The sequence below is a fragment of the Halyomorpha halys genome, unplaced genomic scaffold (assembly GCF_000696795.3).
Source record: "Halyomorpha halys isolate HHAL.00 unplaced genomic scaffold, Hhal_1.1 Scaffold1265.1, whole genome shotgun sequence".
NCBI classification, from domain to species: Eukaryota; Metazoa; Arthropoda; class Insecta; order Hemiptera; family Pentatomidae; genus Halyomorpha; species Halyomorpha halys.
Window position 1 is genome coordinate 165216 of NW_027110971.1, and position 10760 is coordinate 175975.

A 10760-nucleotide genomic window follows, 5' to 3' on the forward strand; every position below is an offset into this window, starting at 1 on the left:
TTACCAATTAAATACCTTTATATTTATAAAATATTGTTACTATTAATTATATAATATAATAAGGGGTGGTATTGTGTAATATAATAGTATATACACCACATAAAGGAACAACGTATTTATTTACATTTGATTTATAAAATGATATTATATGATGATGTAATGATAAAATGAAATCATTACATCATTACAGGATCATTACATAATAATTAACAATAATAATTAAAGAAATAATCATTACAGGATGTTCTAACTTATTACGTAATATATATCTGAATCACTGAGTTGGGTGATGCATGCCACGGTCTGTAGTATCGTCTTAGTCGTGGAGTTCCATTACTAAAGAGCCCTTTTTAGGACTTCTGCCGTCCGCTCTTTTTATTTCTGTCTTCGTCTTCTGTTATCTGTGTTCTGTTAAATTATTAATGTTATTGACTCTATTTTCAAAACCTTGCAAAAGCTTTTGTCTGGTGTTTACAATCAAATTGATTTCATCTACCTACACTAAACACTATATGAATACATTTACGCCCACTTTGAACCGATTCGAAACAAAACTACATGGGTTTTTAAATTAAAATTAAAACAAAAACTGAAGTTGCCATCTGTTGCAACATATCTGGGCAAGATAGCCAAAGTAGTACGGGGTAGATGACCATTTTTCTTTTCATATCACACATCCTCAAATTCATTGCAATTTTCATGAACCCACAGGTTACAAATCAGACTTTGTAGCCAATCGTGAATCGAGGTGGTTTCATAATGATTTTCACCAATTCAGCACAATTTTTCTCTTCATTTTCCATGTCTTCATCGAGTGAGTTATCAGTTAGTATTGGTTCCTCTTCATCTGAACTTAATGTACTCGGCATTTTTATGGTCGGTTACTCTCGAGCGCTGCATAAAGTAAAAACTACAAAATAGCTCCGTCTAGTGTTTGTATTGAACAATATGTTAGTAAACACAGATGGCATACCTGGAAAAATTATGCTATTTTTTTTAAATTGGAAAAGACAGATTTTCACAAACTAAGAGAATCAGGACAACTTTCGTAATAGTGATCTTACATTGCCATATATATTTATGTAGACAGGTATGTATATGTATGATATTTCACACGTATTATTATGTATTCTTCGATTTTTCGTAGCAACAGTTATCCTAGGGCTGAAGATCATCTGAAGATTTTCCAAAAACGGTCTGAAAAAAAATTCAACTAACAAAATCACGGAATTATCTAGCACATAAATATTCTTTCGAGAATCAGGCAAATTGAGATATTTCAGTATTTCCTATAAATATTTCTAACATCATTATACAGAGAAATAAATAATAAGAGGTTTTTCAATATTCTATTGTACTTTTTTTTCTAATCCCTCTCAAACAGAAAAACCAGAATTAAATGTACTTTTTTCCGATCCCTCTAAAACAGAAAAAACACAATATGAATTAATTTTATTTCGCATTAGTTACATAATTCGGATTAGATACAGAACTTTTTCTATGAGGTGTAACAATGAGATACTTAGCAGTGGTTTGAATGGTCCATTCTCTGAGAATACTACTATAATAGATATTGCAGTTGAGGGGCCGTGAGATTATTAAATGTATTGTTTATTATGATGATATTGATACAGAGATGTGCACAAAAAGTATAGAGATGTAAATTAACACTTTATTTTTCCTTAAAAAAAAAAAGATTCGGCCTGGCTCAAAAACTTTATACATCTAAGTCGGTATAACAATACAAATATAAATTATAGGCGAAAAATTAATACTTAATGTTTTAAATTAATTTATCAATGAAGTGGTTTATCTCAAAGGAAAGTGGAAATAAATGGAGAGGAGAGAAGCCTGGCGACGAGAAATGGAAACAGTTTGCATGGCTGCCAACATTTGTCAGAGGAAGAGATTGATGGATCGTGGCCCTTTACAGAAATTTAATATCCCCAGCTCAGTCTGGGTTTGTCATATCTCGCTTACATTTACAAAATTCTCTACGATATTGTGGTTTCTAAATGCTTATGTCTTGCGTAGCATTTCGCAAACTAAATTATCAAAGAATCGATAAAGTGATGCAATTATGTTGCAAGCATCATTATTTTTACATTTAATCTGAAACTGACAGGAACTTTCTAACCAGAAATAGATAACTAAAGATCAAGTTTTAAACATTTTTAACTATGTGTAGATGGTATTTGAAGGAAAATACTGTCATAAAAATACTATCTTACAAAAATAACAGGATGCAAATGAGATAATTCTAATTTGATGATTTATTATACCACATACTCTATTATAAACACTAATAATACGTATTGTTTACTAACACACTAAATGTTCGTATTGTTTTATGATATAGCATTTTCTAGTTTATTTATTAACCATTATAAGGGATGTTATCTTTAAAGAATACTGTTTGAGTAAAAAGTCAGTAAAGATTTAATATACAGATTTCTCATTTTTGATTGGTATTTTTAAAAATCTATTGGGAGTGGAAGAGGTAAGATCTAAAAATTTGTAACACTTTGATCGAATTGTCTAGTTTAATGACTGTAGCGTCTGGAAATTTTTTCTCCTACATAAAATGTTTTGAAAATCGTCCTTTCTAAATAGATTTTAGAATTCAATTAAAATAAATTATATATAACTAGTTATAATTTAAATAACTAGTTATAAATTTATTTAAGTAACAGTTTTATTAGATAGTTATTATTATTAACAATTTAAAAAAACATTATTAATTATACAATAGCCTACTTTAACTATAATTTTAGAGCCTCTCAATAACTAACTATTAAACATTTGCAAGCCATTCTGCCCAGGTCTGATATAATATAATCAAAACAACTTATAAAAATTATTGCCTTTAGTTTTTATAAGTTGTTTTGATTATAATAATCTAATAAAAATTAACTATTCGACTAATATTTAAAGTAAGTTATCTCCAATTTCCCAAAGTTTTTTAGATTTTAAAATTATTGAGGGTCGACCTTTATACTACTTAAAGGACCCAAGATTTGAGCTATCTTGTGGGAAATTAATGAAAATTTTGTAATTCATTGGTATCATCAATATAATATATTATATTAATACATAATATATTAGACTTTATATTTTTCCCAATCTGAGAAAAAACATGAACTGCTGTGATAAATAAGAGGTTTTATCAGGCATCAAAAGAGAATTAAGAAACGATATTGTTTGAATTTATTGTAATTAATTGAAGTACAAAAAACGGCGCGACTAACTTCAGATTACCAAAAACATCGAATTCACAAGAAAAATATAGGAGTAAACAATTAATGATGACAAAATTAGTTTCTTTCAGTCAATAGCTAGTTCGGTAGACTTAAATCTCTAAAATGAGGTAGCCTCCATTAAAGTATTCAAATCTGGCGCAAGATTAATAAGAAGGGGATGTAGCTCAGTGGTAGAGCGTTCGCTTTGCATGTGAAAGGCCCCGGGTTCGATCCCCGGCATCTCCAATTACTTTTTTCTTATTTAATTCTTTACATCCAATTATTCTGGTTTCTGTAATCTGTAATACTTCTATTTTATTATTTAACCTATTGATATACTTATTAATTATTTACTAATATAAATATCTTAATTTATTTTATGGGATTTCAATAAATTCTTCAAATGCACAATACTATTTTCATTTTTAATGAAGTAGCTAATAAAAACTAAATTAAAATAAAAATGTACACTGAGCTCAACCAAATTTATATAGGTATTTTTTTATAAAACGAAAATGTACATGTTCAAGTTGTTCTAAAAGCAAAGAAATAAATTTGTAATGAGCTTAATTAGATCTTAAAAATGTACTACTCCAATAAAATAATTTATAGGTCAAATGACCCAAAGGATGGCGCCAAAAAAAAAGGAAGTAATTTCCGAACAGGTCTTCCTGATTTAATTCTATTTAAATGAAGAAAAACTTAAATAAGTATAAAATAAATCAAATATTCTTACGATCCTTGATATGATTGGTTAGAAATAAACAATAAGCATATAAATACAATTATAAAGAAAATTAACAGAGAATAAAATATGGTAAACATATAAAAATGAAAAATAATTAAGAATAAAAATAACGAATAATGGAATGTAGATTACAAGTGAAAAGTAATTATCACATAAAAGAAATTGAATAAAAAAGATAAGATAAATATGATAAGGTATCACTATTTCTCGGATGTACTATTTTCCTTAAACAATGGTTGTACAAGGAAATGATTTGTTCATGATCACGCTCAACCACCAGATATTTACCCGATTCAGAGTTACTACTTTATGAGGCTGGGTGGACCTGACGGTTCCGAACACACAGGGTTGACTCACTTTTACAGTAACAGAATAAATAATTATCTGCTACAGCTGGATGTGAATCTTTGTTCTTCGAGTTAGTAGCGCAGTGCCTAATACTTATAATATAAAAGACTCAACAAAATAATCATCCACTGAAATATCAATAAAAATGGGCTTTCTTTATTTTGTTTAGTAACAAATTAAAATAAAATAATTGAATTATGCTATTTTTTAAATTTATATTAGAGTATGGAATATTGGAAAAGTTAAAAATCATAATGATTGGAGAAGTTGGTCGGGGGATGCGGTCAGCAAAGAACAATATAAATAAACAAAATCATATTTATTTATTTTATGCCGACGTTTCGTCCTAAGTTTCAGGTCTTCATCAGGGCTATAGATTAAAAGAGATAACTATATTTAGAGCAACATACAATTGAAAAGGAATAGTATACAAACAAATTTAGAAATATACAAAATATAGAATTAAATCATAAATGATAAAAAATTGATAACTGATAATTGAATAGTACAAAATTTTAATTGATTGATAATCCTGGAATTGTATGGTAGTAGATTGAAAACAGTTTATTTTATGCCGACGTTTATGGTTTTGTTTATATATGTTGTTCTTTTATATGTTGACCGCACCCCCCGCCAAACTTCTCCAATCATTAATCTACGGTCAACTATCTACACCTCATTAAAAATCATAATCTATTAACTGACAAGCAACAATATATAAATTCCAATAATCCTATATATAGAACTATATTCAGTTCAATATTTTCAGAGACCTAGAGACCTATTTGGCGTATTCAGCCAATATATACGTAAGAAGCTTCATTTTAAAACAAATTTAGTTTTTATATAGACAAAACAAATAAAAATGTTCCTAAGGGAATTGCAGTGTTCCGCAAAGATTGTTGACCTCTGACTTAGCCTGGACATAAGATGAAATGTTTCTTACTGTAGCATATATAGTATTGACTATTACATTATCTACACAGAAAGATGGCTAAATAAACAACAGCTATATAATACATTGGCTAATTGATAAAGTGTGAGACAGTGTAATTTGGCAGATTGGTCCTCTTCGATCGAGGCACGGCGGCGCCCAAGAGCCAACAAGAAAACAAACATCTTTCACCATCATTCATTATATACCTCTATCTTCTGGATCAGTATTCCACCAGCTCCTGTCTACAGCAGGAACAACAATTTATCTAACTTTAACTTAATAGAAACCTGTTGATTGAATGTCTATCAACTTTCGACAATAAATCATGGAAAACGTTAGATTAACTTTTAAAAACTCTGCAAATGGTTTATTAATTATATTATGTATTTTTTATGTTAGTAAGTAAAAAAAAAATTGAAAAATATTGAGTTACGAAAACAAGAGGAAAGATCAGGGCTCAAGTAAAAAAATCGCCAAAGAAATGAAATATTTAACCTGATGTTCATTGATTAACCAGTGCCTAGTGTATTTTACGAAACAATTTTTTAATCCAGTTACTTAAAAATTAAAATAATTATTTTTATAATATGATGACCAAAAAATTAACAACCTCTGTGTGACAAATCTACTTAAGGATGTATTCTAAGGACACCTTTCAACTTTTTTTACTCTATAGAATGAATAAACAAAGTAATATTTCGTAAACCAATTTTCTTAATTTTTGGTTTATGACTTAGGTATTAGTTGTTAATGATTTTTAGCATCTTTTATCTTTTTTTTAAAATAAAGAAACTAGTATTTTGTATAAATGTTTAATTCTTGTGTTCTAATTTACCCTAATTCACTAATTATACATTTATTTACAACCCACATTCCTCTGTAATACGGATGATTTCATTTCCTAGTTAAACTAAAATGTTTTTGAGGGGAGGAAAGGGGCGTTTACCAGGGGTGTTCCAAACCTCCTCCCTCGATAAGTTCAGGATGGCCTCAGACCTATTAATTTGTGGCTTGGTGGGCCGCAGAATTCTGCGGGTTGGGAACATTGATCTACAGCACACTATATACAACGTGTCTCCTAAAATCATTACATCATTCTACTGATATTATTCCTCTATGATAATATATCCATAAGGTATTAATTTGTTATGAGATGGGGAAAGAAACTTGTTGGGGGAGGATGTCAGTAGGGGTAGTTTCGATGCAACAAGACTCACAGAAATTTGAAATAGATAGAGCCAACGCTTGTTAGATATTACAATAGCAAGTATTATTGAAAGGTATACGTCGGTATATTTCGACATTTACCAGTTATAAACAGAGAGAAGAAGCTAGCTAGTGCAGCATGGGTAATTGTAAAAAATATAAAATGTGGAAACCTGAGTCTAGTTCTATTCCTGAGAGTTTGTCGTATTTCTTGGTCAGAGGTACGTTTTTATGGCTGTTTGTTATTAACGACTCTTCGAAAATTTATTTTAAAATCTTTGTTATAATATAGATATTTATAAAGCCATCTTTACGATACTCTATCTGAGGATCACATTAAATCGATAATAGGAAACGTAGCAATTTGTAATGGAATAAATTCCGGAACAAAAAAAATCGATAAGATACTTTATATCGACCATACATTTAATTTTTTAAGCTGACCACTTCTTTCAATTTAGTAAATGAAATTGGCCGTGAAGGCTAATAAGATAACAATAAGAAGCAGTAGAAGAGAATAAGGGCAATAAGAAGGGAGTGCACTCAGGACTGAGAACACTGGGGATATAGATAGCTTCTAGAAATACAATGAGAGACCTCCAATCCTCAGCTCCAATTTTCCAAGACTACCATCCTCGAGGGCCCTCCAACACACTCCAGCTGGACCCATCGACAAAGAACTTCAATTAAACTCGAGGCCTTTCTCCACTTCTAGCCTTTTTATTCGATACCAGTTGATGTGCCATTCATGTTCAACGGACTCACTTCGATTTATTCCTTCAATGAAAGCAATAGTAACTTAAAAGGTTTTAAACTACAATAAAATAAAAACAATAACCGACAATAAAAAGCGCTGTAAATTACACAATGGTTTATAATTTCTTAATTTAGTTTACGGCTTATAATTCGTAAATATATACATTTTTTTTTCGTTTTTCTATTGTTTATGTGCGTTTTAATAGCCACTTTATGAATTTTCGAAGATAAAATAATAAACGAATGCACTTTCTTGGGAGGTGAACATTTCTGGTAATATTTTTATTAAACGTTTTTTTCGATGATAGGTTGTTATATAGCGGGTTTCAACAGTCCCCTAAGAATTTCAAAAATATATTAACGGTTATTGTCGATAATAACGGTTCCAAAATATTCTACATGTTTGCTGAAGTAGAGTATAATCATATAAGAGCATATGAAGCGTTTGATTGATTGCCATATTAAAACAAAGCAATGCATCATGCAGAGCGCCAAGATCGGCACAATCCTACTCCTCTTGAAAGTAAAAGTGAAGCCAAAAAGGCCACACCCACGGTACTAGATTTACGTGGGTTAATAGGAATGTGGACGTTGTTATATAAACTGAAATAGAAGACAGCCAGTGATTGGCTTGTACTCTTCCCCTACATCTCTGCCATGCTCCTGGATCCGCGTTTTTAGTTTCACGTTTCCTGTCAGTTCATACCCACAATTATAATCCTTCAGGACCATTCTGGTTAAACCTTTTATTTTGATGTCAAATTTGTAAAACAGGGGACCGAGAAATTTTGAATAAAATCGGAGAAAGACCGAATTTGTCTTTATTAGAATTAGGAATTTTACGCATCTTGAAATGTACAACACAAAATTTTTAGACAGAGTTGATTTGTTTGTTCTTCATCAATTACAAAGGTTCATCATACAAAAAGAAACGAGCAAAGAAAAAATAAAGTATAGTTAACATATAGTTGAAAGAACTTGGATAACTAAGTTTTTTATACTAAATTCGCATGGATGCACTACAGTTCTTGAAGTTCCTCTCAAGTGAATAAATAATGAGATATAAACTGAAGGAACAAAGAGTAAACAGATATTGCTAGGGAAGAGTGGATCGACATCCAGTGGGAGGGACAGAGCCACTGGCCTGGAACAAAATCCTTTCCCATTGCCAGAACAAAGGCCAATTATTAAGTCCTTTTGGCTTCCTCTCAACAACTCTACGCAGTCTGTTCCAATGAACTCCTTATTCACCGAATAAACAGTTACTACAATTATTCTGTATTTATTTAAAAAATAAATCTTTTAACTCAAACAATTTTCCCAAAAGTTGACAATTGTACCATTGGAAAAAGCAGTCCATTATGTAAAATAAAAAATATCTTTTTAATATACCTGGCTAAAATATTTTATTATTGGAAGATGGTTCCGGTGCCATAAAAAAATTGACGTGTATTCCATTAGATTTATGTTGTCATCTTTTTTTTTTTCTTGTCCTGACTAACGATGTTTAAACTTGTGAAAAGATGATAGTTGGTTGTGTACTGTAATTTAAGAAACCTTAGATTTTCTATTTATTAGTAATGTAAGATATGCTTTATTCGATCAGAATTTATGTTATCATCCTTTTTTTTCTGGTCCTAACAATGTCAAAATTAACGAAAAATTGAAGCAATTTGAGAAATCTTAGATTTTTTTTTTTAAATTTTCTAGTTAAATCTTAAATTTTCTTTCTTTTATTGAAAGTTAAGCTTGAATAATTTTCGTCTCTTAAGGTCATACTGAATAATTCACTATCACAACCTACCTCATTAATAAAGAATAGATTCATTCATAATTTACTCTGGGCCTCACCTGAAACAGAAAGCAAAAATATAGTTTTAACAAGTTTCAATTATATATAATTTATCTTGATATATTTTTTATAAATTTAATAATTTATTCTTGTTTTAATAATATTATTCAACAAATTTATACCTTAGAAGTAAACGAAAGTCACATTTCCTTCACTTAATAAGAGCACCCTTCGAATAAAAATATAGTTTTTTTTTTTTTTTTTTGCAGAATATGTTTCTAAGATAAAATCATATATACCCCTGCTTAAGGAAGACACATTTTAATAGGAATATGTAATCATCTAAAATTATAAAAAAAAAAATCTAGTGTGTTACACAACTTTCTTTAACTATTCTAATTATGTACTTAAATTTGGAGTGGATTGGTGGATTCATGTTAAAGTTATTGCATTTTTTCAGATTTTAGAACATAGAATGGAAGACCAAAATATTGAACAATAAAAATTGTATTTCTGTCCATGAAAACTCCTGTTCGGGTTTCAATAAATATTAACTTTATACTCCCAATAATACAACAGTTTAATAAAAGATAATAAAAGCGTGTACATATAAAAGAGATCGGAAGACATCGGGGCTCTCGGTTGTTTCCGATTTTCCAGTGTAAACTTCTATCTCTATTTCTCCTTTATTTAACTGTCAAACACTTTCATATTTATTACTATTAAATATGCAAAATGGTTAATATTTTGTAAATAAAGGTACTTTGAAGGAAGATTTTTTTTTGTAGTTCGGCTTTTTAGGCCAATAAGACTTTTTCAATGAGTACAAGACCAAGTTGATATAAATTATCGATTATTTAGTTGTATATTGATATATCGAGTTTATTAAAAATTGTTAAAGCCGTTTTAGATAAAGAATTGAAAAATCGATTGTATAGAGTCGGATTCCTGTTCAATTTTAACAATTCAAAATTCTGTAACATCCTAAGCATATGCCTGTCCTAAATATATAATTTCAATTTAGCAAGACTTTCTCTATTTTGAGCTAAACTGTTCACATACGTACAGATCGTAATACCAGACTTGGTAATTTTGAATCAGGGGTACTCAAAACGTGCTTTCCGTCAAAAAACTCGAATTTGAAATTTTTCAAGATCACAATACTTTCCCTTATTAATATTCCATACATAGGTAATGAAATTAAAGAATTAAGACGGAAAGAGGGGAGAGAGGGCAAGTATAAAACATTCCGAATATTGAGACAATTTTCTTTTTCATTTCAGTCATGAAATTTACAAGCTAGTTTTGTAAATATAATATTATATGGTGTAAGGTTCCTAGTGAGTCCAGAATAATTCAAAATAACTGCGAGTTACAAAAAAACACGCTAATTTTTGAAAGATTTCATAGCAATAAAAGAAAACAAAAAAATACAAATCGAAGAGGAGTTATAATTTATAAAGAAGGCGATATGCTTTTAAAAATTCAAACACTAATGTAACTTTAGCTTCCTCATCTGTGAGAGCTTCTGATAAATTTGGGGTCAGTCCTATCCTGTTTATTATTGGCAAATAGTGAGAACATTCGTCAAAAATATGTCTAATCGTAAGAATTTAAGATATCTTTAAATTCAATAACAGGATTGTTTAATATTAATAAACATTTATTTTATTACAAATTATGACAGATAAATTTTATATTAAAAATATATTTCTCATTTACAGAATTTAAAAT

General features: G+C 29.5%; 1 protein-coding gene and 1 non-coding gene across 2 annotated transcripts in view; one reads left to right on the forward strand and one right to left on the reverse strand.

The window, feature by feature from the left end:
• The window catches only part of Syn2 (Syntrophin-like 2), a 227035-nt gene that overhangs the window by 55521 nt on the left and 160754 nt on the right, over positions 1-10760 (reverse strand). The gene's annotated exons all lie outside the window — the stretch shown is intronic.
• TRNAA-UGC (transfer RNA alanine (anticodon UGC)) lies at positions 3414-3485 on the forward strand. The gene has a single exon. It is a non-coding gene; the product is annotated as a tRNA-Ala (tRNA).